We start from the raw sequence: 27,342 nt of genomic DNA, 5'->3' as shown, positions 1-27,342 counted from the left end.
CAACATGCTTTATCAGGCAGGCGGGCACAGGCAGACCTAATCTGAAATGCATTTAGGTTTTTAATTTCTCATGGAGATTCTCAAGTTTTGAAGTTACACACAGCTAGAGTTATCACTCGGCTTTGCCTAAAGCAAACCTTTGAAGAAAATTTAAAAGTTCCTGCTTGGACGAAACATCCAAGAACTCCCCCCCCTACGTACACTCCAGAGTGTTAAGTTAGCAGAGTTAGTTTGCTGCTGCAGACAGAAAAGAACATCACATAGCACCTTAAAGACCTTCTAAATTATTGTCACAAGTCTTTGTGGACTGGAACTCTGATTTGCTAACGTTTATGCCACAATAAATCAGCTAGCTTTTAAAAGAGCTACTAGGGACTAGGCTTTTCACTTTTTTGTTCTTGTATTATTGCTTGATTTCACCATGCACTGAATAATGTTCCTCTTCAGCTATGATTCAGCCAGGAGAATTTCTAAAATTAATTCTGGAATTCAAGAATGCACAGACAGCTGAACCTTTCAGCTCCTTTAGTTCATTTGCATCTTCCCTACATGCCGGTGTTACTGATGTGTATATGCACAATGAGAATACATCATAAAAATCTTGGATGTGGTTGTATGTATGGCTATGTGAAGACTATTTTTGGTTCGGTTTGGGCTTTCTTTAGTGCTCAAGAGCAGATGCAGGCATCATTCAAATAACACACAAAAGAATTTTGATGCATAAAATTGGGGGTGCAGATTTGTACCTTCCAAGAATTGGCACTCCCTCCTGGGAAGGCTATTGTATCTCATACAGGGGAGGGATGGTGGCTCAGTGGTAGAGCATCTGCTTGGTAAGCAGAAGGTTCTGGGTTCTATCCCTGGCATCTCCAACTAAAAAGGGACCAGGGAAGTAGGTGTGAAAAACCTCGGCTTGAGACCCTGGAGAGCTGCTGCCAGTCTGAGTAGACAATACTGACTTTGATGGACTGAAGGTCTGATTCAGTATGAGGCAGCTTCATATGTTATTACAGGAAAATTAGACAGGAATTACAGAGGGGAAGGAAACTCTCGTCCTTTTTTGCATGTCTTTTGAGATAACTGTTAAATTTAACCCTCCCTTTCTAAGGCCCTGACCCATTTTGCCCTGCCATTTCTGTTTTTTATGATCGAAGTATACATTAGGGAAGAGGATCCAGTGAAAGACTGCCAAATATAATACATACTTTGGCCCTGAAATTTCAAGTCAGACCCTGAGAATTGGCAGCCCAACATACAAGCTCAGCAATATAAATTCAAACGGAAATTCTGAGGGAGATTCCCTAATAAATAGTGGCCAACTTTCCACTCTGTGGTCCCAGAGAGCTTTTTAATCTTGTCTCTTTAGCAGGGGTTCATTTGCTACAAATGGCTCCATTTGGGCTGCTGCTGTCACCGCCATGGCTGAGGCCTGGTGTGTGAGAGATAAACCTGCTTTCCTCAGATTAGTCACAGAGCTGAGTCTTTAAGATTCCATTCAGGCTCTGAGTCTCTCACTCCTTCCCCTGTGAAAGCCAGAGCCTGACCAAAGAACCTTTTATTCCTCCCTTGTTTCTGAATACCCCGGCACAAAAGAGGCTGCCCCCCACTTGTAGCAGCCTTTTCTCTTCCAAAGAATAAATCTTAGCAGATTCTCAGGCAGTTAACACTGGCCTGGCCATATTTGCCTGCACTAGTTCATTGCCGGCTATCATTCTGGTATTGTTTGTCTCCCCTGGTAAGACAAGTCAGAAAGACCACCTGAGCCCAGGGTTTATATCTCGATAAATGCAATTTCAATTTTATTTATTTAATATCTTAACTTTTATTTAACCGCACCTTTCTCCTACAACTCAGGACCCAATAAGGCTTACAATAGAAGTCATACTAAACAGTTATGGCACAACAATGAGAAGTACTAAAACATTTCTCTCTCGGTTTAAAGGCTGGCCAAATGAGAAGGGAGCACTCACTGGAGAAGACCCTGATGCTGGGAAAGTCAGAAGGCAAAAGAAGAAGGGGATGGCAAAAGATGAGATGACTGGATAGTGTTACTGATGTAACTAACACAAATTTGAGCAGACTTCGGAGGATGGTAGAAGACAGGAAGGCCTGGCATGACTTTGTCCATGGGGTCGCAAAGAGTCGGACTCGACTGTGCAACTGAACAACAAAAATTCTTCCTTCCTGCCTGATTGTGTCCTTGTTAACTGGATGAGTTCCAGCTTAACTGTGAAGCTTTCTAAATAAGGTTGCTATGTGCCCAACAGGCCTCATCCAGGGCCATAGCCAGGATTTTTTGGTTTGTGGGGCAAAATTTTTTTTCTTGTGGGACACCTATTATGTTTATACTTAAAAATAAAAATCAGTATTAAAGACAAGTCATTTATCACTCAAAAATGTGTCAGGTTTATTTATTTAAAAAATGCTAACCATTACAGATCTTGTGGTTTGTCACCTAAAAATGTTTCTGGTTTATCACAAAGATGCAGCAGACAAATTAAATCAAGAAATGCACACACACCCCCACCATGAACTTTGTATTTTACTTAAAAAACAAACAAACATGAAATTTGGCTCTGCACTCCCAACCCTCCTCATGAGATGACACTTTGAAAACCAAAAAGCAAACAAACATGAACTGTTTATTTTACTTAAAAAACAACAACATGAACGTTGGGCTCTGCACTCAGTAAAAAGGTGACAGCTTTCAGAAGAATCCTTTTTTAACAATACCTGACAAAATCCCAGTCAGAAGGCATAACAGTAAGTGGGGAAGGGGTAGGCTCTGGGAGGCCCCCACTTTACCTATGGGACCATCCTTGTCCAGTGGCTGGCAAGACAAAGAAAAAAATGACCAACTGCATGATGTCACTTCTGGGAAAACTTGGACGTGATGTTATGCCTCTCTAGGGGTCCCAAATCCCCCGCCTGGGCGGGGGACCCCCGATTTAGAGCCTCCCCCCCCGCTCGCTAAAAATCTGGAAAGCGGGGGGGAAAGGGCCCTTCCCACCTGCCCGAGACAAGACGAGGAGCGCGAGCGGGCCTCTGGCTGGGTTGGCTGCCCACCGAGGTCTTGTGCCGCTGGAGCTGGGCACTCCTTCTCGGAGCCCTTTTCCCTCTGGTGGTGCAGCTTCCCTTCCCGCCTCAGCCGGCTGTCCCCGGAAGGAGGGAGGGAAGCGCGCTTGTGGGCCTCTTCTGCGGCGGCAAATGGGGAAAAAAAATCAAAGCTAAGGCAGGCAAACAAACGAAAGAAAAGTGGCTCCGTTGCTGCTGGCCGTGCTCGCTGCCCTGGCGCCCGCAGCCACTTTGCAGGCGATGACGGCTCCAGCCGCATCACCCCCCCCCCCCGGTGCCCTCGCCTCCTCCCAGGGGCCGCAGCAGAGCCACTTCAGGAAAACCCCGGCGGAGTAGGCGCTTTCTACAGGAGCCAGCAGGTGACGGGACTGCAAGCGAGTGCCGGGACTCGTCGGGACTGGCTCTTCTGACTGCTTTGACTCGAGGGAGGGCAGGTGAATTCGCGACGGCGAACTGGTGTGGGTGGGCGAGCAGGCAGGCAGGCAGCCCGGTGGGCAGCTTCTGTTGCTGGGGAGGGGAATGCCCTTAATCAATGGGCGGGCGGAAAAGAATTGCCTTGGGCGCTTGAAGCTGGGGGAAGGCAGGGACTGCTGGGAAGGGCGAGCAAGCGAGTGCCAGAAGGGCAGCCGCAACGGAGCACGGGACCAGCTGCCCATCGTGCCTTCCTTCACAGCAACACGTACACACCAGAGTTGAAGAGCCCATGATCCTCTGGGGACGGGCCTTCCCCCTCTGGTCAGCTGACTCGGTGGCAGCGCGGGAAGCAGTTCCCCCCACCCCCACCCTCCCCAGATGTAGGACCGTGGCGGAGTGCAGATTTGCATTGGGGGATGGATCCACATGTCACTTGAGGACTTATCACCAGCTTTAAGAGGGGATTGGATAAAAATATGGAGCAGAGGTCCATCAGTGGCATAATTGTCCATCTTGGAGTTCAATTATGCTTGTCATACCCTTGTTCCTGGCTCCGCCCCCAATGTCTCCTGGCTCCACCCCCAAAGTCTCCTGGCTCCACCCCCAAAGTCCCCAGATATTTCTTGAATTGGACTTGGCAACCCTATGCCTCTCTAGGAATTGCTGGAAACTCTAAGGTAAAACCAATTAGTTTCTAGCAATTCCTAGAGAGATCTGAGGAAAACCTGGAAGTGATGTCAGTCCTCTTTAGGAATCAGTTCTCTTTAGGTTTCACCATGGAGTTTCCAGTAACTCCCAGATAGAGATGTGAAGTCACTCATGGGTTTCCCCAGAAGTGATGCCACACCGTTGTGGATGGTCACCCATCACATTCCTGCCCCACTGGTTGCTTATCACTGGTTGCTGGGCCGGACCAGGCCAGGCAACCCTATCTGTAGACAGCATGATTGGAAATAAGTTGCCAGCCACAAACTGAGTTCATTCAATCAATGTGCTTTGTAAGCCTAGCCTGTTTCTCTTACAAGCTAAGTGATTTAGAAATGTTAGCAAATGTTGCGAATACATTGTTTTAGTTTCAAAATTCCAGTTTCTTTTTTTTTTTAACCATAGCTTACCACTAGGGTTGCCAATCCCCAGGTGGGGGCAGCGGATCCCCTGGTTTGGAGGCCTTCCCCCCACTTCAGAGTCATCAGAAAGCGGGGGGAGGGGAGGGAAATGTCTGCTGGGAACTCTATTATTCCCTATGGAGATTTATTCCCAAAGAAAATCATGGAGAATTGATCTGCGGGTATCTGGGGCTCTGGGGGAGCTGTTTTTTGGGGTAGAGACACCAAATTTTCAGTATAGCATCTAGTGCCTCTCCCCAAAATACCCCCCAAGTTTCAAAAGGATTGGACCAGGGGGTCCAATTCTATGAGCCCCAAAAGAAGGTGCCCCTATCCTTCATTATTTCCTAAGGAAGGAAGGAATTGAAAAGCTGTGCCATCCCTTTAAATGTGATGGCCAGAACTCCCTTTGAAGTTCAATTGTGCTTGTCACAGCCTTGATCTTGGCTCCACCCCTAATGTCTCCTGGCTCCACCCCCAAAGTCTCCTGGCTCCACCCCCAAAGTCCCCAGATATTTCTTGAATTGGACTTGGCAACCCTACTTACCACTGTTTTCCTTGCCATATCCATGAAATTAGACTGAAATACTGGCTTTTAAATGGCTACCTATTTTTGCAACAGTTGCATAAAAATGAGGAATAATATAGTAATGACATTAAATGACATTAAAATGGCACAAAGCAAATCAGGACCGCCAGCAGTTAAGAATGAGCAAAACTAAAAGATCTGCATCAGCAATATACAAAACGAAAAAGAAGCAAAAAGTCCTTATCTGTATAAATTAAATTAATTTTCATTCTGTTTTGCAACATAGCACATGACCTTTCTTAGCAATTTATCTATCTGTCCAAATGTTACCCCACCCTTTTTCCATAAGAACATAAGAGAAGCCATGTTGGATCATGCCAATGGCCCATCTAGTCCAACACTCTGTGTCACACAGTGCCCCCCCCCAAAAAAATATATATATATACACATACATACATACACACACACACACACACATACACTGTGGCTAATAGCCACTGATGGACCGCTGCTCCATATTTTTATCTAAACCCCTCTTGAAGGTGGCCATGCTTGTGGCCACCACCACCTCCTGTGGCAGTGAATTCCACATGTTAATCACCCTTTGGGAGAAGAAGTACTTCCTTTTATCCGTTTTAACCTGTCTGTTCAGCAATTTCATCGAATGCCCACGAGTTCTTGTATTGTGAGAAAGGGAGAAAAGTACCTCTTTCTCTACTTTCTCCATCCCATGCATTATCTTGTAAAGCTCTATCATGTCACCCCGCAGTCGGCGTTTCTCCAAGCTAAAGAGTCCCATGCGTTTCAACCTTTCTTCATAGGGAAAGTGTTCCAGCCCTTTAATCATTCTAGTTGCCCTTTTCTGGACTTTCTCCAATGCTATAATATCCTTTTTGAGGTGCGGCGACCAGAACTGCACACAGTACTCCAAATGAGACCGCACCATCGATTTATACAAGGGCATTATGATACTGGCTGATTTGTTTTCAATTCCCTTCCTAATAATTCCCAGCATGGCGTTGGCCTTTTTTATTGCAAACGCACACTGTCTTGACATTTTCAGTGAGTTATCTACCATGACCCCAAGATCTTTCACTTGGTCAGTCTCTGCCAGTTCACACCCCATCAACTTGTATTTGTAGCTGGGATTCTTGGCCCCAATGTGCATTACTTTGCACTTGGCCACACTGAACCGCATCTGCCACGTTGACGCCCACTCACCCAGCCTCAACAGGTCCCTTTGGAGTTCCTCACAATCCTCTCTGGTTCTCACTACCCTGAACAATTTAGTGTTATCCGCAAACTTGGCCACTTCACTGCTCACTCCCAACTCTAAATCATTTATGAACAAGTTAAAGAGCATGGGACCCAGTACTGAGCCCTGCGGCACCCCACTGCTTACCGTCCTCCACTGCGAAGACTGCCCATTTATAGATTCAACTCCTCAGTGTTGCATAGATGTTTCTCTCCTTTCCTCCTTAGATCCTAACAACAACCTTGTAAGTAGCTTAACCTGAGAAAGAGTTACTGGCTCAACAGGGTTGCCAGCCTCCAGACAACAAACTGGAAGGCAAAAATGGCCCTCAAAGGGGGCAGCGGAGGAAGATGAACAGGCTTCTATGGGCTGGAGCAGCAGATGTCCCTTGCATCTGGTTGCCCACTTGCAACAGCAAGTGGTATCCAGGACTTGGGCCAGCTGCTTGTGGACATGGTGACTGCTTCATTCTGCTCTGGCCACTGTGGGGAGATGCTTCTTGTTTGGGGTTGAAAGGCTGCAGGATAGCACAGTGATTTTGCTGTGTGCTATCCTGGATTTTTGCCCAGGTCCCACCCAAGCATCACTGAGACTGCCCTGCATGAAGAATTTATTCTTTCCCTTTAGTCATTCATTTTGGTTGAACTGGAAGAATTTCTAATATCAGTTTTTGGCATTTCAGTCTGTGCAGTTTGCTGCAGCATTTGTTTTATTTAAATTCTATCCCTGCCCTCTCATGTGGATATGCACATTTTATCACACCTCCCCCAAGCAATCTTGATATGAGTCCATGATCAGCATTGTACTTTGTAGCAGCCCTAATAGCCCAGATTAGCCCAATCTTGTCTGGAAATGAAGCTGTGTTGGCCCTGATTAGTATTTGGATGGAAGACAGTCAAGGAAGATGGGAGGGGGGCTTTGCTTTGCAGAGGAAAGCAATGCCAAACCATTCTTGCATTGAAACCCTCTTGAGGGGAACTTCCATCCAATTCCCTCTTCTCACTTGGACTGAGAATTTCACAGGTTTTAGTTGGAATAATTGAGGGAGAAAAAAAAGAGTCAGGGCCAGGAGACTTCCTCTTTACAAAAAAGGAAGAAGTACTAATATCCAAAGGTGCAGGCTTCTCCTTTTTCGAGGCTTCAGAAAGTGGTCCAAACACCTTTCCCTAGAAGCTTTCCTTACTTGAAGAATGGAACCTATTTTCCCTTGTCCCCTAACAGACTACATAGCAGAAAAATGAAAAACTGAAGGCATAATTTCTTCAGATTGCACTTTTCTGGGGAGGGGAGGGTTGGGGGAGCAGAGGGAGAACCTCATAGGGTCACCATGAATTGGCTGTAACTCAATGGCACGCTTTATTTTATATGTACTTCGTCACTTCAGCACCCCAAAAAATCCTGATGCAATCAAACATACATTCATATCAATGCTACTTTTAAAAAATGTTTTATCAAAGCACACCTGCACACTGGTAATGCAGAGTGTCAAAGAGACAAAGCAGCTGAAGGAATTGCAGCAAGCTATGTAAAATATAGGGGTTTTTTTTAAAAAAAATGGGTTTCTGAGGTTTTAGATTTCAAGGTTTGCTGGTTATTTGATTTTAAATTGTTTTATTATGAATTGCTTCATTATAACAGGAACTGATTTGAGCACATTTTTTTGTGGGAGAAGTACTACATGATGATTATAAATCAAATAATCCTACATGGTGTATTATACAACATCTGGATTCTGGGCATTGATAAATCTTAAATGGTCCCTAATGCATTGATTCTACTTCAGAAATAATGCCAGGTAATTTGAAACAGAATTTGGATGAGAATTTAGAAGCGTCCCTCTCAAGGTCATTGCCCTTACTGCTAGATACATGTCTGGTTTGCTTTTCAGATTCCTTCATCCCTAACTATTCTGAACTGGACTGGAACCCGAGGGGTGTCTCATTCCACCACCACCACCCCTGCAAGCTTCCCCTCCATCTGTCAAGGGTCAGGTTATTCTCCTTGAGATTATGTGTGTGTGTGAAAGTGAGTGGGAGAAATAATTCCTATTTATTCTTCAGAATGGCCATCCTTAGTCAGCTCAGCTCACAAAGGTGCCCTGTCAGTGTGCAGGGATGGGAGATAGTATATGTTAAGCTACTCACAGAAGCAGCTCCCTGGGATTTTTGCAGCTGCAGAGTGAGTCAGCAGCAATGCGTCCAAGCTCTGGCCACAGTCCAAAGAGTATCAGATGAAGGGATGATGGAAAGCATTCTTCCTGAGAGACCACCATTATCATCCCTTTGTTCCACAAGGATACATTCAAAGGTGCAGAGCCAGCCCTAGACTGTCTGGAAACCTAGGGAAGGCTGACTTCTGGTGCCCCTGCACTGATAATGTCATGGAATCACATGGGAGCACCCACTTTGGCACCCCCAAAAGGCTGGCACCCTAGGCAATTGCCTAGTTTGCCTAGTGGTAGGGCTGGCGCTGCAAAGGTGTGCTCCTGCATCCCAAAGTCTATTTGACTTCTGCACATAAGTTCAGGATGCACACACTCTTCCTGTATCAATACATGCAATGTTGCATGTGACCTTACCAGGGCAGTTCAGCAACAGAGGCTGCAAATCCCAGGAGCCACAGTCAGCAACAGACCAAAGCTCCTGCATAAAAAGTGTAGCAGCATTTCTAAGACCATTTTCACACTTTTAAGGCACTTTAGCAATCATTTGGAAGTGATTCCAAATGATTGTTTAAAATGTATCGAAAGTGCATTATCCAATGCTGCTGGCTTTCTTCTGCCATAGAATCTGAGGCTTGATATAAGGGATTCCAGGGAAGTCTTACATCTAGCCACTCACTCAGACCACTTTAGCTGGTTGAAGCTATTCACTCGCAGGAGACAAGATGGTCCTGGAACATTTAGAAAGAATGGATGTGATTACTAAGAGCCAGCATGAAAAACAAGTCATGTCAGACTAACTTGATCTCTTTTTTTTTGAGAAAGTGACTACCTTGCTGGATCAGGGGAATGCTGTAGACATCATTTATCTTGATTTCTGTAAGGCTTTTGATAAAGTTCCCCATACTATCCATGCTGACAAGTTGGTAAAATGTGGTTTGGATTCTGTTACCGTTAGGTGGCTCTGTAACTGGTTGACAGATCACATCCAAAGAGTGCTTGTGAATGGTTCCTCATCCTCTTGGAGAGCAGTGACAAGTGGAGCGCCTCAAGGATTTGTCCTGGGACCTGTTTTGTTCAACATTTTTATCAATGATTTGGATAAAGGAATAGAGGGAATGTTTATTAAATTTGCAGATGATACTAAATTGGGAGGGGTTGCAGACACAGAAGAAGACAGAAACAGGATACAGGATGACCTTGACAGGCTGGAAAACTGGGCTAAAATCAATAAAATGAATTTTAACGGGGATAAATGTAAAGTTCTGCATTTAGGTAGGAAAAATCCATTGCATGGTTATAGGATGGGGGAGACTTGTCTTGGCAGTAGTATGTATGAAAAGGATCTAGGGGTCTTAGTGGATCATATGCTGAACATGAGTTAACAGTGTGATGCGGTGCCTAAAAAGGCAAATGCAATTTTGGGCTGTATCAGCAGAAGTATAGTGTCCAGATCTCATGATGTGATGGTATTGCTTTACTCTGCTCTGGTAAGACTTCACCTGGAGTATTGTGTTCAGTTTTGGGCACCACATTTTAAGAAGGATATAGACAAGCTAGAACGAGTCCAGAGGAGGGTGATGAAGATGGTGATGGGTCTGGAGACCAAGTCCTATGAGTAAAGGTTGAAGGAGCTGGGGATGTTTAACCTGGAGAGGAGATGGCTGAGAGGTGATATGATCATCATCTTCAAGTACTTGAGAAGGGCTGTCATAAAGAGGATGCTGTGGAATTGTTTTCTGTGGCCCCGGAAGGTAGGACCAGAACCAATGGGTTGAAATTAAATCAAAAGAGTTTCCGACTCAACATCAGGAAGAACTTCCTGACCGTTAGAGCAATTCCTCAGTGGAACAGGCTTCCTCGGGAGGTAGTGGGCTCTCCTTCCTTGGAGGTTTTTAAACAGAGGCTAGATGGCCATCTGACAGCGATAAAGATCCTGTGAATTTAGGGGGGAGGTGTTTGTGAGTTTCCTGCATTGTGCAGGGGGTTGGACTGGATGACCCTGGAGGTCCCTTCCAACTCTATGATTCTATGATTCTAAGAAAGACTTCTGCAAGGAATTGTGATGGATGGAGGGGGTGGGAAAGAAGGAGGGAAAATTCTCCCCTCTCTCTCACCTGGGATTAGAGGAAGTGTAATTCTTGGTTTAACAGCAAGAAGCCAAGAGTAGGAATAAATGGATAGTTCTTGCAGTGGAAGAAAGTGAGCAATAGATCGCCACAACTTGGATTTATATTAAGACCAGAGCTATTTAATGTGTTCATAAATTATTTGGAACTGGGGGTGAGCAGTGCAGTAGCCAAGTTTTCAGATGATGCCAAATTATTCAGGATGGTGAAAACCAAGGTCGATTGTGAAGAGCTACAGGAGGATATCTCTAAACGTGGCATATGAAGTTCAGTATGGATAAGTGTAAAGTAATCCATATTGAAACAAAAAAAAAAGTCCTAATTTTAAACACAAGCTGACGGGGGCTGAACTGGTTGAGATGGAGACTGGAAGTGGCTGTTGGGCTTCAGTGGAAAGCTTGATGAAAATGTCCACCCACTGTGCAGCAGCAGTGAAAAAGGCAAACTTCATGCTAAGAATTATTAGGAAAGGCAATGAAAATTAAACGGCCCTTGAATAAAGCTATGGTGCAGTCTCATTTGAAATACTCTCTGTAATTCTGCTTGCTTTGTCTCAGAAAGGATATTGCAGAGTTTTAAAAGAGGGCTAGACAGATTCAGAGTGGGGAGGTCCATCAATGGCTACTAGCCCTAGTGACTGAAGGGAACCCCCATCAATAGAGGCAACAAATACCAGTGATGGGAATACCAGTGATGGGAAGCAGCAGTAGGAAAAAGCCTCAGCCTCTCTGCTCTGTTTGGTCTGATCCTGCAGGCTCCTCTTATGTTTTTTTTTTTTAATTATCCCTTTCTTTAAAAAAAGAAATACCTTGAAACCCAGTAGCTAATTAAACAAAATAAAAATTGGGGGATATAGATAAAAAGGAAATAAAAATATAACAAAAGCTATGGCAAATGGCAGCTCTACACATAAGCATCTATAAAAAGTGTACAAATATGTAAAAATATGACCATGTGCATTTGTCATTTATGCACCATGATTCAAATAGTTATAAAGTTGGAAGGACCTTGGCCCATTGATTTACAGGAGGTGGGCATTTATCTTTCCAATTCTGTAACACAAGTCTTTTAGCTGTAGCAAGGCTTCTTATGTTCTTAAGCCTTCCACCATCCTCCCTCCAGGCTTCCAGGCTTGTACCTTGTAACATATGGCCCAGGAAGTTATTGCTATTATCAACAAACTGATCAGAGGGAATCAAATCTTCAAGAGGAGTCATGGCTCTATAAGACTAAGTGTTGCATGGATCCAACCATAGCATTTGCAGGACTTTGGTAAAACTGGCTACCTCCTCCAGCCAATGTTCCCTTCTACCATAAATTAACAGCCTTCCTTCCTTCCTTCCTTCCTTCCTTCCTTCCTTCCTTCCTTCCTTCCTTCCTTCCTTCCTTCCTTCCTTCCTAGCTTGTTTGACCCTTGGGTGTCAGAAGATCACATGTTCAGTCTCTGAAATATCCAGTGGAAAAGGATCTCAGGTAGCAGGAGATGGGGAAGACCTTCCTGCTGGGCTTTTTTTTTTGTAGAAAAAGCCCAGCAGGAACTCATTTGCATATTAAGCCATACCCAAGCCAGTCATACCCAAGCCATATGTACCCCAGAGAGCACTATATTCAGTGTCTCAAAATCTCCTTAAAATTCCTGGATTGAAAGAAGCTCGATTATCCACCACCAGAGTTCAAGTGTTCTCAGTAACAGCCCCCATTTTGTGGAATGCCCTCCCCTGGGGGACCTGCCACAATTTCACAGGGCCTGTAAGACCGAATTATTCAAACTCGCCTTCAACGGTTAGGGGGAGGTGGCTATTACCTTACAGCACCAACAATCCCACTGAATTAATATAATGGAATTCAGAAACATGCCATCTTGGACTTTTAATGAACGGATTAATGATTGCTGATGTATCAAAATGTTTTATTATATATTTTATTTTTAATATTCTATGTTTGTTAATCGTTAATGTTTTTAAACTGTTGTTAGTTGCCCTGAGCCCGTCAGGGGAGGGCAGGATATAAATTTGATAAATAAATAAATAAACTGCGTTCCTGTGAGTTCTTGCTAAAAAAAAAAGTCCTGCTTCCTATATTTGGGCCACTGAAGAGCTGCCACCAGTCAGAGTAGACAATAGAAGCCAGATGGATTCAGTACAAATTACAAGGTTAGCTACCTCCAGGTTAAGGTTGCCAGGCCTCTCCAGGCAGCCAGCGGGGGATGGGGATGGGTTTACCAGGAGTATCCCACATTTTAGCAACATGCCACATGACTTCAACATGACCTGGAAGTGACAATGGCACATTGGGGATGTCAGGTTGATGCTCTGATCTTTGGGCAAAAACTCTATGGTCCAATTAGCTTCTACCATATATTGCCCAAAAACCAGAGCATCACCCTGACATCCCAATGTCACTTCCGGGTCACACAGAAGTCACATTAGGACATTGCTGAAATGTCTAATGTTCCTCTCTTTTTTGGGAGGAGGGGGTAAGTCCCTCCCCACCTGCCAGCTGATCAGTGGCAGAGAGGGTGGGACCTGGCAGTGGAGGACCCCCACCAGGGGCGTCTGCATCCCTACTCCAGGTGGGGTCCTTCATTTCTTCCAAAATTGCAACTGATCTCCAGACTACAATGATCTCTTCCCCTGAAGGAAATTGTAGCTTCAGAGAGTGGACTCATATGGTTTACCATAAGGTTCAGGAGAAAAGTAAGTCACAGAGTGACATCACATAGCTCCACCCCTCCCCAAATTCTACTGTCTCCAGGCACCACCCTCCAAATCTTCAGGAATTTCCCAAGCCAGCATTGGCAATATGTGAGCAGAGTCCTGGAGGCTAGCACACCCACACCAGCTACAAGAGAGGAGAGCTGAAGATCCCTACTTCCATATAACATTAATTTCCAGCAATGCTAGAGGTGCCTTGCCTGATCATCTCTTCAGCCATGTGTTCTCTATTTCCATCCACTCCAAGATTTCATAGATGGAAATAAGGACATATTTATAATACCTCAATTTTTCATACCAACGATTGATGCCCAGCTCTCTCACTGCACAATGCAGGAAGCTCCACTCTGCTGCATTCATTTTCTCAGCAGTTGCCCTATTGACCTATAATGCACTTTTAAAAGCCAACATGGTTCATGGACTTTAAGTTAAAGAAATGCTAACAAAAAGCCAGCAGTGTAGAATACACTTCGGCAGTTGTCACCATATATAAAATGGCAGGTGACATGTTACATGGTGCTTTAGAGTTTATGTGCATGCATTTGCATACATGCAGTTGAGAAACAAGATGCACCCACCAACAGGTCCACCCTAGACTATCTGGCGCCCTAGGCAAAACTAGGTTCTGCCACCCCCCCTCATAACCAGTATTCAAAAACAGATGAATTGTCACCATGACTTCTTATGATGGAAGAGGTAGCCCCCAATAGAATTCTGTGCAACTAGCCCTCTCCCGCCCATTAAAAACACCAAGGTGGGCAAAAGATAGGAAAAGCCAGGGGGATTCTGTTGCTAAGGCTTAAAAACACCTGTATAATTGTACTTAAAGTGAAATCATGATTTCACAATTGCTGCACAATTGAGAAGTATTCCACTTGCTAGATCTTGAGTGGGAGATCTCCAGCCACCAACTGGAAGTTGGGAACACTATGAATGCTGTGTACTATTCTCTCCCCTCCCCTTTTAGCCCTTTAAAGGGTCTTTTCCCCATTTCCCTGTTGAGCTGCTGTGTAACATTACAGTGTGGCTCAGTGAGGAAAGAGGGGGTGTCCCAGGCCATGAGGTGTCCTAGTGTAATCACTGCTGTACTTGTGCTTTCACGCAGGTACAACAAGGGGAAGGGGGGAATGAGGGCTGTAGACAGGGTTACCAACCTCCAGGTAGTGGCTGAAGATCTCCCACTATTACAACTGATCTCTAGGGGACAGAGATTCATTCAGCTGGACAAAATGGCCACTTTAGAAGCTGGAGTTTCTGGCCGTCAATTTGGGACAGAGTTTTAATGTGTAGAAATGCCAGGGAGGGAGCTGAACCCTGAAGAATGACTAGGAACTCCCAATAGCAGAATTTTTTCAAGCCACGTAGGAAATAAGAATTCTCCCATGGTAAACAGGGACAGCTGGTTCATATGGTAGTCAATATATAGATTCTATGAGTATGCACATATTCAGGAGGTCTAAAATCCTGATAGATCCAAAATTCTCCAGTCTTAGAACTAAAATCCTGTTGTGAAGCTGTGCAAGATAAAAATCAGAAAACTCTGTGCCCCCCAGAATATATATTTCCTGTCCCTCTACTTAGTAACATGTACAAATTTGCAAATTTATATACTGTGTTTTCCTTCTGCAGACAAGATCACAATTTTCTTTCTATCAAAATGTGTAAGTAAGTAGGGGAAGCCTTAAAATTCCTTCTCACAGTTGTACTTCTCTTACATGACTCCAGAAGTTGGCTAGCTGGCAAAGAAAACTAATGGGGCACCATGCCTTGTGAACAGACACTAAAGTACCCACTGAACACCCCCCGGCCTGCAAACAAAGCAACTCTGCTTATAAATCTTTTCATCAAGAGAGCAGGAGATAGAATGTTCCTGGGCTGGCTCTAAGGAAAGGAGGTGGACCAGAGAGGGGGACAGCCCCAGAAATACCCAGGAAATGTAGCAGCAGGAGGAAGGAGAACTTGGCAGAGCCCTCAAGGGCGGATGTGAGTGATCCTTTTGTGTCTGCTGGTAGAAGAGTGACGTATGGCATTCTGAGCCTCATTCCGGTGAATGGGGAAAGGTCTTCGAGTACCAGCTGTTGGGTACATACTGGTGACTCCAAAGCTACATTTCCAGCTTCCCTCTCCTTGTCCCCATTATTCCCTGTGCATGAAGTCACACACGTGTACTTTCTTCTTCCTGCTGCTGGTGAGCCAACAGGCAATGAAACTGCATTCGGAAGCACAAGAAGGCTCATGAATACACCCCTCCTGCAGCAGCACTGAGTTGGCTTTAGCAGCTCAACATTGAAGCAAAGTTAAGTAGCCGTGTTTTAAATCCCAACTGTGTGGTGGTGGGGAGACAATTTTATATACTATGCCTGCCCCTATTTATCAAGTACAGATCGTATTTTCTGGTGCTGGTAATCCACGTTCTCTATTTTGATCTTTCCTCAGAATCAGGGCCGGCCCTACCATGAGGCAAATGAGGCAATTGCCTAGGGCACTAGTCTTTTGGGGGGGGGGCATGGTACTTGGTGACATTATCAGTGCGGAGGGGGGACGGAAGTTAGCCTTACCTTTTGTGCCAAGACAGTCTAGGGCCAGCCCTGCTAAGGATGGCACGCATAGTTCTCTTCCCCCTTTGGTTCTCATGACAACTCTGTAAGGTGGGTTAGGTTTGGGGGGAACATGGCTAACCTAAGGTTATCCAGTGAGCTTTATGGCAGTGTGCAGACTTGAATTCCGGTTTCCCAGACCCTAGTCCAATGCTCAGACTAATAGACCACAGAGAGCCAGTTTGGTTTAGCGGTTGTGTGGACTCTTATCTGGGAGAACCGGGTTTGATTCCCCACTCCTCCACTTGCACCTGCTGGAATGGCCTTGGGTTAACCATAGCTCTGGCAGAGGTTATCTTTGAAAGGGCAGCTGCTGTGAGAGTCCTCTCAGCCCCACCCACCTCACAGGGTGTCTGTTGTGGGGGGAGAAGATATAGGAGACTGTAAGCTGCTCTGAGTCTCTGATTCAGAGAGAAGGGTGGGGTATAAATCTGCAATTCTTCTTCTTCTCTTCTTCTTTTGGAGGTCAGTTTATTTTTAAAAAGATAGTGTGAGTTTCTAGCTTTATCGTCCTCCGGGATTCACCATCCTCCATAAAGTATCTGAAAGTGAAATTTCTAAGTGTGGGGTGGGGGTGGTCAATCTAATGTGCATCCATTTCAGTGCCCAGGCATGGACATTAAGGCACAATTATTTTATTCCCTGCAGGAATATTTTGAGTAGTTGATATTGCAGGACAATCTTTAAGTAGGATATTTTAGTAAAGAGGACCAGTTATTGCCAACCAGATGAACACAGCACATGGCAAGCAAAGATCCTTCGTCAATGTGTAACAGTGGAAGGGAATGAGCACACAACGTGATCTTTTGGATTTTTTTTCAATTATCAATTTAGTTAGATTAATTGCTATTTTAAATTACTAGATGCTATTTTATTCTCTACGTAAGCTGTTGAGCTTTTTAAAGTCGAAAGTAAATCCTAACAATAAAGTAAATAAGAGACTGAAAGGAAGCACATATTCTGAATCCCTGAAATGCTGTGGTGGTGGAAAGCACCACCACTTCTCAGCCAACTGATGGTGACTCCATAAGGATTTCAGGGCAAGAGACAATCAGAGGTGGTTTGCCACTACCTGCCTCTGCATAGCAACCCTGGACTTCCTTGGTGCAAGGTGGTCTAGAGATACTCCCAATCTCATTGGCAAAAAAACAAACAATTCCTGGAGAGTCAGGCAATGTCATTTCTGGGCTTTTAGCCATTCATCCTTTTTTGTGTGTAAAACCTTTTTCCCTCCCAGACGCTGAACACCAACAGGGAAGCCCCTGCCAGAAGCGGGCATATGCCAACTATAGCATCATAGCTGGTCACCTGAAAGTGATGTCACAGCATCTGAAACACACACACACACCTATTTTTTTCCTCCTGCTTGCTTAAACAAGTGCAAGCAATGGCATACAGGGGCAGGAGCTGTCAACTCTAATGAGAAAAGCAGAGAAGCTCAATAGCTTTTTTTGCTTCTGTGTTTGCTGTGGAAAGTGTGGGGCACATACCCATGCCACAGTCCCTGTTTTCAGGAAAGGAGTCTGAAGAACTGAACCAAATTGAGGTGATCAGAGATAGCGTTCTTAGACCTGTTCGGGGAAATTAAAAACTGGTAAGTCTCCAGGTCCTGATGGCAGTCACCCAAGAGTTCTAAAGAAACTCAGATGTGAGATAGTTCATCTACTAACCCGTATATGTAACCTATCACTAAATTCAGTCACTGTACCAGAAGACTGGAGAGTAGCAAATGCTACACCAGTTATTAAAAAGGGATCCAGAGGGGAACCAGGAAATTACAGACCACTCAGCCTGATGTCTGCCCCAAGCAAATTAGTAAAAACAGGAATCAAAGATAGAATGGTTAGGCACATAGAGGGACAAAGCCTGCTGAGGGAAAATCAGCATGGCTTCCGCAAAGGGAAGTCCTGCCTCAACAACCTGTGGAGTTCTTTGAGAAAGAGAACAAGTATGAAGACAACAGTGATCCAGCAGACATTACATACCTGGACTTTCAAGAGGATTTTGACAAAGTGCCTCACCAAAGACTTCTCAGTAAATTTTGTATTAATAAGATAACAGGATGGGTTCAAAAATCAAAAATGAGCAACAAGGACAAATCAGTGGGCAGTTCTCACAAGGGGAAGTAAGCATTTGATACACTTTAATTCATTCATAAATTATCTGGAACTAGGGGTGAGTACTGCAGTGACCAAGTTTGTAGATGACATTAAATTATTCAGGATGCTGAAAACCAAGGCTAACTGTGAAGAGCCCCAAGAGGATCTCCACAAACTGTGTGAGTGGGTGACAATGTAGCAAACGAAGTTCAGTGTTGGTAAGTGTAAGGTGATGTACATTCAAGCATTTCAAGAATTGGCTAAGGGGGTCTGAACGTGCTAAGATTGACAGGGGAAAAGATTCTGAGGTCGTACTGGATAGCTCAACAAAAGTGTCAACCCAGTGTGCTACAGTTGTTACAAAGACAATATATGTTAGGAATTTTTAGAAAAGGGATTGAGAATAAAATTCTTTGAAAAGGGATTGAGAATAAAACAGTCAATATTGTAATGTCCCTGTACAGATCTATGATATGGCCTCATTTGAAATACTGTATACAGCTCTGGTCACTGTATCTCAAAAACGACATTGTAGAAGTGGAAAAAGTTCAGAGGGCAACAAAGATAATTAGGAGGTTCCCTCTGAGGAAAGGCTGAAGAGTCTGGGACTTTTCAGTTTAGAAAAGAGATGGCTAAGGTGGGGGGATATGATGGAGGTTTATTAAATTATGCATGGGGTACAGAAAGTTATTATTGGCTATCCAGAGGAACTGGTTGGCCAGTTTGTGAGACAGGATGCTGGACTAGATGGACTACTGGTCTGATCCAGCAGGACTCTTCTTATATTCTTAATAAGTGGCTAATAAGAATATAAGGCTAAGCCCTGCTGGAGCAAAGCAAAGGTCCATCTAGTCTAGCATTCTGACAGATTTTTCTGGGAAGTCCACGAGTGAGATGTGAAAGCAATAATCCACCCCAGCCTCTTAGCATCTGAGTCACTGGTGCTGAGGCACAGTGCCTCCAAAGAAAGAGGTTCTATTTAGTTATCACAGGCAATAGCCATTGATATCAATGTTCCCTCTAAGCTGAGGTTTGATGAAGTCTCTTTAAGAGCATACGAAAGCTTACATTCTGAACAAAACTTAGTCGGTCTTAAAGGTGCACTTGTCTACTGCTTTGGTCTATGCTGCCTAATAGCCACTGATAGGAAAAGGGTTACTTCTTGCTGACATCTCTGGTGCTGCTTAACTGGACAGAGCCATGAATGAGTTCATTTTCTTGTCCTCCCTCCTGCTCCCTCCACCCCCACCAAGGCGGTTTGGCTTGTTCCAAGCCCTTTGAGGATTGAAATGTCCCCACGATGGAGGAGGAAGGGAGTCTGGCCAAAAGCTGGCTCCCTGAAGGCAGGTTGGTATGAAAAAAGCAGCTCTTTGTTGAATGATGATCCATCTCCTGAATGCATTTGGTTTGCTTTAAGCTGGCAATGACATTCTCTCACACTGTGGAGCCTTGCAAATCTCTGCTGGCTCTTTTTGTTTGCTGTACACTGAACCCACAAGATGGCTTCACATGGCTTAGTGTAGCCTTAACATGCTGGCCATCCTAAAAGCTGAAAGAGGTCATTAAAAGGCCCTGGGACATGAACCAGGAGAGGCCAGTTTACCATACTTTGTCCCAGATGGTCTTGAGCAATCCAGGATGGTATTTGACTCAAAGCAAAGAGTAAATGCTTTTTCACAACAAACAGTCAACAACCAGACAGAAAGCCAGTCGAGCTGATACAGGGGAAGACAAGGTAAAACTCAACCCTGAGAGCATGAAGCAAACTCACCAACCCAAGGCTGCCTTACCAGGTTGTCCACTATGGTGGGCAATCTCCCACTCTTGACCCTTGTACACTGATGCCAAAGAATTGTAATTTACCCTGGGTAGCCCACGTAGTTTGCAACTGAGCTATCAGTTGAAGGGGCACCCAACTCTATCACTCTGCCAACAGCCTTATGTGAATTCTTGACTAGTGCTATAGGAAGGTGCCGCCACCCGGCCTCTTTCAACCCAAAAGCAGCAGGTAGCAGTAAAATGGGGCACTTCTTCAGATATAGATTCTTCAGACATGAGCAGTGTCTCACAACAATGTGGTTGGAAGCCTCCGACAACCGCAGGCAACATTTGCCCTGAAAAGAAAAGCAGTGGCACAGCAGTGCCATCTGGGGCTCTCAGCTTGCCTGCTGGCTGGCGCAATTGTGCCACATGAGAAGGGGAGTAAGGGGGTGCCCAGCATTACCCCCTGGCAGGGTGGCACCCTAGGTGGTCGCCTACCCCGCCTACTCCCACATGCTGGTCCTACAGAAGACACTCTGTGTCTGGGGCATTGCAGTTGGCTGAAATCAACAGAAGCAACCACCTGGTAATCAGAGGACTGTAAAAAGCTTGACGCTCTGCAGAAAACCTTGTGAGGAGAAAGCTACAGGTTGGAGCTCTTCAGATAAGTTTGTGCAATTGCCTCAGTGCTTCCACTGTCCTGACTTGAACTATATTGCTGAGAGAGAAACTGCAAGCAACCTTGAGAAGCTGCTAGCTGTAGCAAGTATTGGCTAGGATAGACTACTAAGGTTTTTTGTTTCTGTGTTTCTTGTTTGTCTGCACACCTCTCTTTTTTTAATTCTGTTTTGTAAATTGCATCTTTCTTATATTTTAATTGGAAGGAGTTCTGGTCCTCATTACTAGTCTAATTGGGTGAATTCACACTGAGTAGCAGATAATCTCTCATGGATTGCTGCCTTGACATGGTGAGAGGGCTTGTACGGTTCAGTGAGGCTGTGGGCTATGCCATGCAGGGCCACCCAAGATGGACAGGCCACAGCTGAGATCCCAGACAAAATGTGATCCACTGGAGAAGGAAATGGCAACCCACCAGTATCCTTGCCAAGAAAACCCCATGGACAGTAACAAAAGGCTAAAAGATATGGCACTGGAAGATGAGCCCCTCAGGTCGGAAGGTGCCTAATATGCTACTGGGGAAGAGCGGAGGGCAAGTACAAGTAACCACAGAAAAAATGAAGTGGCTGGGCCAAAGCCGAAAGGATGCTCAGCTGTGGATGTGTCTGATGGTGAAAGAACAGTCCGATGCTGCAAAGAACAATACTGCATTGGAATGTGAAATGTAAGATCAAGGTAAACTGAATATGGTCAAACAAGAGATGGCAAGACTGAACATCAACATCTTGGGAATCCGTGAACTTAAATGGACAGGAATGGATGAATTTAACTCAGAGGATCACTACATCTATTACTGTGGGCAAGAGTCCCGTAGAAGAAATGGTGTGGCTTTTATAGTTAACAAGAGAGTGAGGAAGGCAGTAATGGGATATAATCTAAAAAATGACAGAATGATCTCTGTCCGTATCCAAGGCAAACCATTCAATATCACAGTAGTCCAAGTCTATGCCCCAACCACTGATGCAGAAGAGGCTGAAGTGGACCAATTCTATGAAGATCTACAACACCTTCTAGAACTAGCACAAAAAAAAAGATGTCCTCCTCATCATAGGGGACTGGAATGCCAAAGTAGGAAGTCAAAAGATAACCAGAACAACAGACAAGTTTGGCCTTGGAGAACAAAATGAAGCCAGGCAAAGGCTAATAGAGTTTTGTCAAGAGAACAAGCTGGTCATAGCAAACACTCTCTTCCAACAAACTAAAAGGTGACTCTACACATGGACATCACCTGATGGGCAACTCAAAAATCAGATTGATTATATACTCTGCAGTCAAAGATGGAGATGCTCCTTACAGCCAGCAAAAACAAAACCTGGCGCTGACTGTGGCTCAGATCATGAGCTACTCATTGCAAAATTCAGGCTTAAACTTAAGAAAACTGGGGAAACCATTAGGCCATTCAGGTTTGACCTTGATCACATCCCTTATGAATATACAGTGGAGGTGAAGAATAGGTTTAAGGAACTAGAGTTGATAGACAGAGTGCCTGAAGAACTATGGACGGAGGTTTGTGACATTGTACAGAAAGCAGCAATCATCACCATCCCAAAGAAAAAGAAATGCAAGAAAGCAAAGTGGCTGTCTGATGAGGCTTTACAAATACAAATGAGGAAAGAAGGAAAGCAAAAGGCAAAGGTGAAAAGGAAAGATTCACCCAACTGAATGCAGATTTCCAGAGAACAGCAAGAAGAGATAAGGAGGCCTTCCTGAAGGAACAATGCAAAGCAATAGAGGAAAATAATAGAATGGGAAAGACAAGAGATCTCTTCAGGGAAATTGGAGAAATCAAGGGAACGTTTCGTGCAAAAATGGCCATGATAAAGGACAAAAACGGTAGAGACCTAACAGAAGCAGAAGAGATTAGGAAGAGGTGGCAAGAATACTCAGAATTATACAAGCAGGATCTCAATGTCCTTGACAACCATGATGGTGAAATCACTGGCTTTAAGCCAGACATTCTGGACTGTAAAGTCAAATGGGCCTTAGAAAGCATTACTAACAACAAAGTGAGCAGAGATTAAGGTATTCCAGTCGAGCTAGTCAAAGTCCTAAAAGACGATGCTGTTAAAGTGATGCACACATTATGTCAGCTAATTTGGAAAATGCAACAGTGGCCACAAGATTGGAAAAGATCAGTTTATATACCAATCCCAAAAAAGGGTAATGCCAAGGAATGTTCAAACTATCGCACCATTGCACTCATTTCACATGCCAGCAAGGTCATGTTAAAGATCCTACAAGCTAGGCTTCAGCAGTATGTAGATCGGGAACTACCACAAGTTCAAGCTGGGTTTCGGAGAGGTAGAGGAACTAGAGTTCAAATTGCCAACATTCGCTGGATTCTGGAGAAAGCACGGGAGTATCAGAAAAACATCTATTTCTGCTTCATTGACTACACTAAAGCCTTTGATTGTGTGGATCACAACTAACTGTGGCAAGTTCTTAAAGAGATGGGAGTACCAACCCACCTCACATGTCTCCTGAGAAACCTATATAAGGGCCAAGAAGCAACTGTCATAACAGGATATGGACCAACTGATTGGTTTAAAATAGGAAAGGGGGTTTGACAGGGATGTATATTGTCACCCTGCTTATTTAATTTATATGCAGAGTACATCATGCAGAATTCTAGTCTGGATGAAGTACAAACCGGAATTAAGATTGCAGGGGAAAACATTAACAACCTCAGATATGCAGATGATACCACTCTAATGGCAGAAAGTGAGAAGGACCTAAAGAACCTCTTGTTGAGGGTGAAAGAGGAGAGCACAAAAGTAGGCTTGAAACTCAACATCAAAAAAACTAAGATCATGGCATCCACCCCTATCACACCTTGGCAAATAGAAGGGGAAGACATGGAAGTAGTGACAGACTTCACACTTCTGGGATCCAAGATCACCGCAGATGGTGACTGTAGTCATAAAATTAAAAGACGTTTGCTCCTTGGGAGGACAGTTATGGCAAACCTAGGCTGTATAATAAAAAGTAGAGACATCACCCTGCCAACAAAAGCCTGTATAGTCAAAGCAATGGTATTCCCAGTAGTAATGTATGGCTGTGAGAGTTGGACCATAAGGATGGCTGAGCGCAGAAGAATAGATGCTTTTGAGATGTGGTGCTGGAGAAGACTCTTGAGAGTCCCTTGGACTACAAGAAGATCAAATCAGTCAGTCCTAAGGGAAATCAACCCTGACTGTTCCCTGGAAGGTCAGATGCTGAAGCTGAAGCTCAAATACTTTTTCCATCAAATGAGAAGGCAGCACTCACTGGAGAAGACCCTGATGCTGGGAAAGACTGAAGGCAAAAGAAGAAGGGGACGGCAAAATATGAGATGGCTGATGTAACTAACACGAATTTAAGCAGATTTCGGAGGATGGTAGAAGACAGGAGGGCCTGTCATTGCTTGGTCCATGGGGTCGCAAAGAGTCGGACTCAACTGTGCAACTGAACAATAAAGCAGAAAAAAAAGGAACCCTCTATTTTTGTAAATTAGAATTTTTCTCCAAATTAAAAATTCTGGACCCCTCCCAGAAAAGTGATGTTTTGACACCTCCAACTTTTCTCGTCTCTTCTCCCTTTATGCTTCCATTACCCCCTTCTTTTTATTCACCCCCCCATTGCACCCAAGGCTATTACCGCCCCCCCCCTAGATTGTTCCAGTGCCCCCCATGGGGCGATATCGCCCACTTTAGGAAACACTGCTCTAGATTCTGTAATTCCAAGGGTAATGTTGGAACACTTCCCTATGAAGAAAGGTTAAAGCACTTGGGGCGCTTTAGCTTGACAAAATGACGACTGAGGTTTACATGATAGAGGTTTACAAGATTATGCAATGGGATAGAGAAGGCAGAGAAAGAAGTACTTTCCCCCCTTTCTCACCGTACAAGAATTTGTGGGCACTCAATGAAATTGCTGAGCAGTTTGGTTAGAATGCATAAAAGGAAGTACTTCTTCACCCAAAGAGTGATTAACATGTGGAATTCACTGCCACAGGAGGTGGTGGCAGCTGCAAGCTCAGATGACTTCAAGAGGGGACTAGATAAACATATGGAGCAGAGGTCCATCAGTGGCTATTAGCCACAAGATATAGATGGAACGCTCTGTCTAGGGCAAGTGATGCTCTGTATTCTTGGTGCTTAGGGGAGCAATGGTGGGAGGGGGCTTCTAGTGTCCTGACCCCACTGGTGGACCTCCTGATGGCACCTGGTTTTTTGGCCACAGTGTGACAGAGTGTTAGACTGGATGGACCATTGGCCTGATCCAACATTGCTTCTCTTATGTTCTTATGTCCTTACACAACTAAATTGTATTATGGTTTTCCACCACAAGCTGACCCTATAAGACCCATATACAATAAGAAATTATATAGCCAAAAGACTGAATTTGAAGAACGTATGAATATCAGAAGAGCCCTGCTGAATGAGGCTTAATTGGGCCATCTAAAACAGCATCCAGTTTCACATAAATTTACTCTGGAGGGCCAGCAAACAGGGCATGAAGACCAAGGCCTTGCCCTCATGTTGGAGTTGAAGTTGTGTGCTAAATTCTCAAGCAACTTCTCTTAATTTGTTTCCCTCCAACATTCTTTATTATAGATTCAGGGCTTTCAGAAAGAAAAATAATAATGAAGATTTGTGTATGACTTATGGAAAAGGAAGTGATACACACAGAATCCCGTTAATGGGGGGGGGGGGCGGAATTAAGCCTGTGATAACTAAATGGAACCTCCATGTTCAGAGACAGTATAACCCTGGAGCATCAGTGATGCCTAACACAATTCTTATGGGATTGTTCAGACTCTTCCCCTATATCACACAGAGGCAGAGAGAGAGTGTGTGTGTTGGACAGGATAGAAAGCAAGGGAAAGAGGGTTTGGAACCCAAGACAACTGACTAATTTTGAAACTTGAATGATGGATCCCCATCTCTCAAAAAAGACATGGAAATAATCCTAAAATGAAGGTTATGCCCTTGCAAAAACATATGATAAGCAAGCAACCAAAATTGCAGTCAAAAAACTTCCAGGTGTTCTATTATGGTGACATGATTTACACTATATCATTCGATTCTGGATAAATATTATTATTATTACATCATAGAATGAAGACATAGATCCCACTTTATGCAGAACTCTCAGCCCTTTCATTTTTGGCTAATCAAAGAAACTGTAATATATATATATATATATATATATATATATATATATATATATATGCACCTTTAAAATAAAAATTTAGATAACAGCTGTTTTTTTTTAAAGTAACAAATTCCTGCACAAAATGAGCAATCCCTACTAATTCAGTGGTGTTACTTCAGATACTCCCCCCCCCCACTCGCTATATGACTCAATGAAGAAACCTGATAGCCCAAGAGCATCATTTTGTAATAACTGAAAAGAGAGTCTAATTTCATCACTCACGAGTCTTTCTGGAGGCAAGGAAGATGCAGAACTGCAGGGATCTTCTGTTAATGCGAACCTCGCTGCTCGCGTTGGGCTCTCGGGTGACACAAGAGAACTTTTCCCTCTTGGAGTGAAGGAGGATGGGTCCTGCAGCAGGGCAATGCAGAGCGGAACTGCAGCTATTCCAAATGAAAGAAAGGAGAGAATAAGCAGCCAGCCAAGAACAGCATGCAGGACAATCGCTCCCTGATGCAGAAAGAGAGGGGGGAATCCTCTCTCTCTCTCTCTCTTTTCCCCTCCCACTTGCCCCCCTCCCTCTTAAAGGAAAAGAAATTACACTGCTTGACCAATCTATTTCTAATTCAGGTGGCAATTGCACACATGCCCTCACACACAGGAAGATCCAGCTGTATCTCCAAAAGGGGGTGTGTATGGGAACAGAGAGAGGATTTTATTCATTGCACCAAACTTGGTACTTAATTATGTTCGTTCCTTTAGAGGCTGGCTCACTAGTCTTTGTTACAAGGGATGTTCGTTCTTGTCCAAACACGACTGTCCCATAAAACATTTTTTTTTTTAGTTTCATGTATACCCAATTAAAACTTAAACCTAGGCAATGGAAATAAACTGATCAAATTCTTCTTTAAAAGCTTATGCAGTGCAGACAGACAGCATGGTATAGTATTTGGACAGGGCTGTAAAACAGGTTCTAGTCGCACTATGCCAGGAAGTTCACTGGATGACCTTGACCAAGGCACAGTGCTGTTGGGAGATGGAGAGGGGGATTACATGCTGCCCTGAGCTTCTGAGAAAAACAGTCAGATAAGCATCTAATAAGTGATAACTCAAGCCAAGAGAGGGAAGGTGACAAGGTGTGGCTTGATCTTGTCAGATCTTAGAAGCTGGCTCAGGTAGCTGGCTCCAGGTTGACTCATCCTTCCGAGGTTGGTAAAATGAGTACCCAGCTTGCTGGGGGGAAGTGTAGATGACTGGGGAAGGCAATGGCAAACTACCCCGTAAAAAGTCTGCCGGGAAAACATTGTGAAAGCAATGTCACCCCAGAGTCGGAAACGACTGGTGCTTGCACAGGGGACTACCTTTACCTTTATCTTTACTGCATACATTTGTTTGTTCTGGGGCCATTTTTCCTGTACTAAGATAAAAAATTGTGAACTGGAGGCTTAAAAACTATGAGCTGGCTCACACTAACTCAGCTTAGAGGGAACACTGCCACCAAAGATGCCTTGGCAGAGGAAGGCTATGGCAAACCACCTCTGCTTGTCGCTTGCCTTGAAAGCCTGTTGCTGGGATCACCGTAAATTGGTTGCAATTTGACAATATTTACCTATGTACCTCAAGCCCATTAGCAGTTTAATCCCATGGACTTGGAAGTAACCCTTAGTGAATGCAGCTCCACTTGCTTG

At 44.3% G+C, this 27,342-nt stretch overlaps 1 protein-coding gene across 3 annotated transcripts in view; it reads right to left on the bottom strand.

The window, feature by feature from the left end:
- BCAN (brevican) overlaps window positions 1-26,216 on the bottom strand; it is a 66,213-nt gene extending 39,997 nt beyond the window's left edge. For all 3 annotated transcript variants that reach the window (XM_060253712.1, XM_060253721.1, XM_060253731.1), the window contains exon 1: window positions 25,937-26,216. The gene's annotated coding sequence lies outside the window, so the exon portion shown is untranslated. The remainder of the gene's footprint in view (window positions 1-25,936) is intronic.
- Window positions 26,217-27,342: the final 1,126 nt, after the last annotated feature.

This window comes from Heteronotia binoei, chromosome 1 (genome assembly GCF_032191835.1).
Source record: "Heteronotia binoei isolate CCM8104 ecotype False Entrance Well chromosome 1, APGP_CSIRO_Hbin_v1, whole genome shotgun sequence".
NCBI classification, from domain to species: Eukaryota; Metazoa; Chordata; class Lepidosauria; order Squamata; family Gekkonidae; genus Heteronotia; species Heteronotia binoei.
The sequence above is the reverse complement of the archived record's forward strand: the minus strand, read 5'-3'. Positions and strand labels throughout refer to the sequence as shown.